Source organism: Pan troglodytes, chromosome 10 (genome assembly GCF_028858775.2).
Source record: "Pan troglodytes isolate AG18354 chromosome 10, NHGRI_mPanTro3-v2.0_pri, whole genome shotgun sequence".
NCBI lineage: Eukaryota > Metazoa > Chordata > Mammalia > Primates > Hominidae > Pan > Pan troglodytes.
This window is the reverse complement of record NC_072408.2, coordinates 138505476-138512848: the sequence shown is the minus strand read 5'-3', so window position 1 is coordinate 138512848 and position 7373 is coordinate 138505476. Positions and strand designations below refer to the sequence as shown.

The 7373-nt window shown below is 45.0% G+C and overlaps 1 pseudogene; it reads right to left on the bottom strand.

Moving 5' to 3' along the window:
• Positions 1–6264: 6264 nt before the first annotated feature.
• LOC134807523 (small ribosomal subunit protein eS6-like) lies at positions 6265–7162 on the bottom strand (annotated as a pseudogene).
• Between the last annotated feature and the right edge of the window lie 211 nt (positions 7163–7373).

The following is a 7373-nucleotide window of genomic DNA, read 5'->3' as shown; positions in this document are numbered from 1 at the left end:
AGCACAGTCAGCAGAGGGCGCTGAGGATGCCTGACAGGAGAAAAGGTGCGGCTGAGCCAGCTCCAGTGGGCTGGGCTGGAAGGGCTGGGCTGGGCCCCCTTGCAGGGTGGTGCTGGGCTGGTGGCTTCTTCAGTGCCGGCGCCTGTATGAGCTTCTCTCATGTTCTTTGCAGTTCTCTGTACTCCTTAATCCTCAACTCCTCATTACGGCAGTCCTCTGTTAAATTGAACAAACCTTTAAATAAAACCTGCCCTGTTCAAATCACTGTGGGGTTTCTCTCTCCTGATGGAACCCAGGCTGACACACTATGGCTGCAAATCAAGCAAGATTTGGCAAAAATAGACAATGAGTAAACGTCACTGTCAGATTCAGCAAGAGACTCGCAGGACTGACAAATGCGTGCAGTTCTGACGTGCGTGTGGGCTGTATTTTCATGACACTGACCTAAGTGAGAGAACATCACATGCATTGGCGCAGGTCAGACAGAAGTGGACACTGGAGCCCCACGTGTTCATCAGCAGACTGGGCAGCTTCCTCACTTAATCCGAAAATCATTTTCAGGCCAGGTGCACTGGCTCACACTAGTAATCCCAGCACTTCAGGAGGCTGTAGTGGGAGAACTGCATGATGCCAGGAGTGTGAGTCACCCTGAAAAATCTTATCTGTCTCTACAAAGAATATTAAAAAAATTAGCTGGGTGTGGTGACGTGTGCCTGTAGTCCCAGCTACCCAGGAGGCTGAGGCAGGAGGATTGCTTGAGCCCAGGAGGTTGAGGCTGCAGTGAGCTGAGACTGCACCGCGGCACACTTGAGCCTGGGCAACAGAGCGAGACTCTCTCTCCAAAAAAAAAAAAAAGGAAAAAAAGAAAAGAAAAAAAAGGAACTGGTTCATGGTTTTCCTGTACTGGAAGAACATTTCCTCATTTTTTTGTGCCACTCACAGTGTGTTGGCTACTGACACAACACATGTTTAATCTGAATCTGCACTTTCTTAAGTCTAGGAACTCAACAAAAGAATAAATGAGGCCCTCATTTGCACTGTTTGATGACTGCCACTGTTTAAGTATTCTCGCCGTGGCTGGTTCAAGCTGTCATTGGAGGTCTCTGGACGGAGCTGGGGAGAGACGTGCAGCCTGGCACCACCGTTTCCACCACGCAGACACCACGGACGCAAGGAACCCTGAGGGCGGAGACCACGGTAGAATGTAGTGAAGTCATCACAGGGACACTGTGAGAGTTTATTCCCTTCGTTTTCACATAATTTATTCCATTGTAAGTTTACAGGATTTAATTTATGACAACAGCTGTGTTTCATGACCGGTCAGCCCCAGCACCCACTGCCCCCACTCCGGCTGGGGAGCCCCTGACAGGAGTGAACGCGAGAGGGGCCCGGGGTCTGCTCCTCCTCCTCCTCCATCCCGGCGTCCACACGCTGCCCGGGAGCCCCTGACAGGAGTGAACACAAGACAGGCCCCGGGTCTGCCCCTCCTCCTCCTCCTTCATCCTGGTGTCCACATGCAGCACACTGTGAGCCTCTCCCAACATGATCCTCATGATTAAAATCAGTCTTTCCCCACAAGTGACCCCTACATCTAAAGCAAGGACAGCATCTGTGACTCACTGAGACCCAGGATCCGGGGGCCGGCATGTGGTGGGGGGATGCTGACAGCTCAGACCGGGCTGTGGCCTGAAGCCAGCGAGGAGGAGAGGCCGAGGCCAGGAGCCAGGTGCCCGCCCTCCATCCTCCGTTCCTCTCTGTAAAGTGACCTCTCGCTCAGAGAGGGGATGTGGATGTGACATTTGGACAGACGCCCGATGAAGTGAGGGAGCCGTGTGAGCACTCGGAGCAGGGCCTTCCTAGCAGTGGGAATGGGGGTGCAAAGGCCCTGAGGTCAGGGGAACTTGATGTGTTCCAGGCACAGCAGGGACACCTGCTGGAGGGGGGCGTGGGACATCAATTCAGGACGTCAGAGTGGCCGAACTTGCAGGGCCTGTGCGTACCTCTGTGTCCCAGGCTGAGACCCAGGTTTTGTTCTGAATATGCAGGGAAACCTTAGAGGCTTTGAGCAGGGAAGGGACAAGGTGTTTAGGATGCTCACTCTCCCGTCCCCCACTTTCCACGCCACACCCAGCACCTGTGGGGCAGGGGCAGGATTTCCACTGCCGTTCTCACCATTTCTGATGCCATCCCAGCTCTGGGGACTGCACTGGTGCAGAGTTCTTTCCATCCTGTCTCTCAGCGTGTTTATCTAATCACTGTGTGGCAGGTGGTCTTGCCCATTATTCCCTCGGATTAGGTGTTGATAATTCACTGAAATGGAATCTGAAGGTGTGCGGCTCATTAGGCCTCTAATGAGAAGGGAAGGCTGGGCCCCAGTGGCCCTCATCAGCTCTTCTGTCTTTGCACATGGCCCTCGTCAGCACCTCCTGTCTCTGCAGCAGTGATTGATGACATGACCAGCCTCAGATGCTGGCCTCTTGATCCACACGGGAGGGGCCCTTTGGGGTCCTGTGAGGCCAGGGCTGGAGGCAGCAGGGGAACTGGGTTTGCCGGTGGAAGGTCCGGGCTGGGCTCCCTTGTAGGGTCTGAGTGGCCGAGTGCATCCTAAAGACCTTGGGTGACAGTGATGGAGCCGCCCCAGGGCTCAGGTGGTCATGGGGGATTCCAGGGCCCATAGAGCTGAGATTCCAGGGTTGGGGCAGGGCCTCTCCACCAGGACATCTTCCCAGGCCATGGGATTCGGCTCCCTCTTTCCTGCCTGGCTTTCTTCTCTGGAGGTTGCTTGTTTTTTTTTTTTTTTTTTTTTTTGTTATTGTTGTAATAAAGGACACATAACATAAAATTTATCATCTTCACCTTTTTTTCTAAGTGTATATATAGCAGTGTTAACCACACGAGATCTCTAGAACTTTTTCATCTTGCAAAATGGAATCTCTCTATCCATTAAACGACTCGTCTTCCCCCTCCGCACTGTCCCTGGCAACAGCAACAGCCATTCTTTCTGTCTGTAAGGGTTTGACTGCTCTAGGAATCTCACATGAGTGGAATCATCTTGTGTGCATCTTTTTGTGACTGGCTTATTGCCTTAGCATAATAACCTCAGGATTCATCCATGGTGTAGCACCTGGCAGGATTTTCTTCCTCCCGAAGGCTGAAGAGGATTCTGCTATGTATAATCCCACGCTTTCTCTAGCCACTCCCCCTTCAAAGGACATTTAGGCTGCTTCCACCTCTTGGTTACGGTGAGCAAGGTTGCAGTGAACAAGGGTATGCAGATATCTCTCTGAGATCCTGTGATCAGTTCTTCTGGATAAATACCCAGAAGTGGGATTGCTGGATCATAGGGATTTTTTGAAGAACACCACACTGTTCATTTGACCACACCTGTGAGGGCTTATTTCTGGGTTCTCTATTCTGTTCCATTGGTCTGTATGCCTGTCTTTATGCATACTGTTTTGATTCCTGTAGCTTTGTAACACATCTTCGGTTTTCTTTCACCAGATTGTTTTAGTTATTCAGGGTTCTTCAAGATTCCATATAAATTTTAGGATGCTTTCTAATTTTTCTATTTCTGCAAGAAGTCCCATTGGGACATTTATAGGGATTGCATTGAATCTGTGGATCACATTGGGTAGTATGGACATTTTAATGCTACCAAGTCTTCCAATCCATGAACATGGCATATCTTTCCATTGCTTTGTGTTTTCTTTAACTTTTTCCAACAGCGTTTTGTAGTTTTCAGTGTACAAGTATTTTGCCTCTTGGTTAAGCTTTTTCCTGAGAATTTTCTTCTTTTGATGGTGTTGTAATGGGATTGTTTTCTTAATTTCCTTTGGAGATTGTTCATTGTTAGTGTATTGAGATGACACTGAGTTTTGCATGTTGATTTTGTATCTGGCAACTTTGTTGAATTAGTTTATTCTTTTTTTTTTGAGATGGAGTCTTGCTCTGTCCCCCAGGCTGGAGTGCAGTGGCCCCACAATCTCGGCTCACTGCAACCCCTGCCTCCTGGGTTCAAGCGATTCTCCTGCCTCAGCCTCCCGAGTAGCTGGGACTACAGGTGCCAGCCACCACGCTTGGCTAATTTTTGTATTTTTAGTAGATATGGGGTTTCACCGTGTTAGCCAGGATGGTCTCAATCGCCTGACCTCGTGATCCGACCGCCTCGGCCTCCCAAAGTGCTGGCATTACAGGTGTGAGCCACCGTGCCTGGCTGATGTGTAATCCTTCTAATTTGTTATTAAATTTTGTTTGTTAGCATTTTATTTAGGATTTTTGCATGAATATTCATCAGAGATTTGGTGTTGTAATTTTCTCTTTGTGTTGTATCTTTGATTTTTGTATAAGGGTAATACTGGCCTCATAGAATGAGTTTGGAGGTGTTCCCTCTTCAATTTTTTGGAAGAGTTTGAGAAGGATTGCTGTTGGTTCTTCTTTAAATGTTTGGTAGAATTCTCCATGAAGTCATCTGGTCCTGGGCTTTTCTTCTTTGGGATGTTTTTGATTATTAATTCAATTTCCTTACAAGTTATAGGTTGGTTCAGATTTTTTATTTTTTCATGGTTCTGTCTTGGTAGGTTGGATGTTTCTGGAAATTTATCTATTTTTTTTCCAGGTTATCCAATTTGTTGGCATATAATTGTTCATGCTAGTTTCTTATGATCCTTTTTATTTCTGTAGCATCAGTTGTAACATCTCCTCTTTTATTCCTGACTTTTGTTATTTGAATATTTTTTTTTAGTCTAATAAATGTTTTTGATTTTATTGATCTTTTCAAAAAACAGCTTAGTCTTTTTTTTCTATTGTTTTTCTATTCTCTATTTTATTTTGGCACTAATCTTTATTATTTCTTTTTTATGTTAACTTTGGATTCAATTTGCTTTTTGTCTAGTTCTGTGAGGTGTAAAGTTAGGTTGTTGATTCGAGGTATTTTTTTTCTCTTTTTAAGGTTGGCATTTACCATGGTAAGCATCCCTCTAGTACTGCTTTTGCTTAGTACTGTATGTTTGTACCTAATGTGTAACTTTGGTATGTTGTGTTTTTATTTTCATTTGCCTCAAGGTATTGTCTAGTTCCTTTGTGTTTCTTCTTTTACCCATTGATTATTCAAGAATGTGGTTTATTTTCCACATATTTGTAGGATTTTCCAATTTTCCTTTTGCTGTTAACTTCTAGTTTCATCCCGTTGTTGGAAAAGATACTAAGCATCATTTCAGTCTTCTTAAATTTATTATGATTTATTTTGTGGCCTAACATATGATCTTTCCTGGAGAATGTTCCATGTGTGCTTAGGAAGAATGTGTGTTCTGCTGTTGCTGGAGAGTGTTCTGTGTGTGTCTGTCAGGCCCAATTGATCTATGCTGTTGCTCAAGTCTTCTCTCACCCTGTTTTTCTGTCTGGCTGATCTATCCATTATTGGAAATGGGGTATTGAGACCTCCTGCTGCATTTCTGTGCGTTTCTCCCTTCAGTTCTGTCAGTTTGTTTTACATATTAGTGTGCTTTGTCAATAGGTCCATATGTGTTTAGAATTGCTATATCTTCCCAGTAAATTTACCTTTTCATCATTGTATGAAGTCCTTTTTGTCTCCTGTGACAGTTTTTGACTTGTCTATTTTGTCTGACATGAGTGTGGCCACCTCTGCTCTCTTTTGTTTACCATTTGCATGGAGTATCTTTTTCCATTCTCTCATTTTGAACCTGTGTATGTCCTTATATCTAAAGTGATATGGAGGTAGAGAGTGGAAAGACGGATAACAGAGACTGGGAAGGGTGAGTGGGGATAGGGGAAGGATGAATAAAAGTTGGTTGAAGGGTACAAAGAACAGTAAGATAAAAAAATAAATTCAATATTTGATAGCAGAGTAGGGTGAATATAGTTAACAAAAGTATATTGTACTTGGGTGGTGAACACCCTATACCCTGACTTGATCACTATGCATTATATATGTATAACAAAATTTCACATGTGCCCTATGAATTTGTACAAATAAAAAAATATAAAGTGTCTTGTAGACAGCATATAGCTGCATCTTATTATCCATTCAGTCACTCCATGTCTTTTGACTGGGGAGTTTCACCCATTTATGTTTAAGTTAATGACTGATGGGAAGGACTTACTGTTGCTATTTTGTTGTTTTGTGTTTGTCTTATAATTATTTGTTCCTCTTTTCCTCTCTTGCTGCCTTTCTTTGTGTTTCTTTGTTTTTGTTTTTGTTTTTTGTTTTTTGTATTGAGCTGCTTTGATTTCTTTCTCATTTTCTTTTCTGCATCTTCTACAAGTATTTTCTTTTGGAAGGGTCTGATCTTATTTGCTACTCAAAAAATCTTATTTTTGTCTGGATGCAGACTTAGAAGTAGAAGCTCACTGCTGGAGAGTCTGCATTTCCTGGCAGTCTGTTCCTGATGTTTTTCTTTGGCCTCTTTCATTCTCATGGCCAGCGTGTAGCCTACTCTGCAGCCTCTGCTTTATTTTTCGTAGTACACTGTTTTCTTCAGAGCAAGATGCCGGCATTTATGTTGCAGGACACGTGGAGTAACAAGACACTGAGTCTTGGGTGCTTTGGTCCTCAGTTTCTTACATTCTTTGTTTAAGGGCTTTCAACATATTTCCAGACATCATCTTCTTTAGAGACATTGAAAAGTCTGCGGATTCTGCTAGCTCTTCTGGGCCCCAGGCAGCGAGGCACCATAGTATCAGTCAGTCCAGGAATGTCCTTCTCTCCTATGTTTTTTTTTTAACAATAACCAAGTTGAGGACGCCGAGATTGGCATCCACAATGCAACGGCGAACAGGTTTTCACTGTCTTTCTCCAGTTCTCCTTGGTCTATGGCAGGAATGCCGCTTACTCGGTAGCAGGTGGACATGGCCATGGGTCAGGTCGCCCTGCTTCATGGGAAGGCTTGTTTGTCGTTCCCACCACTGATCCAGACCACAGAACCCTTCCATGCTTCACGAGAGCATCAGCAGCAACTTCTGTGGCCACAGGCATCTCATACAAACTACGAAGTTTGCGTTCATCGTCCACTTCAATGAGCTTCTGGCAGCCAGTGGCTGGGAAGATGTTCAGCTTCATCTTGAAGCAGCTCTTCTGTTGGTATTTTCTTTGTGGTTACTATGGGGACTGCATAAAACATCTCATAACAATCGACCTTAAGCTGGTAACAACTCCAACTGCATGCAAAACCTCTATCCTTTCTACAACCCCCCGCTTTATGTCCTCAGTGTCAGAGATTACACCTTCTTACACTTGGTATCAATTCGCAGAGCTTTGTAGCTGCCTCAGAAAGGCTTCTGGGCCTTGCTGTTGTGAGTTGGTGTTTCTGTCAGGAGGGAGTTCTGGGCTTCCTGTTCCGCCTCTGTGCTCTCCTCTC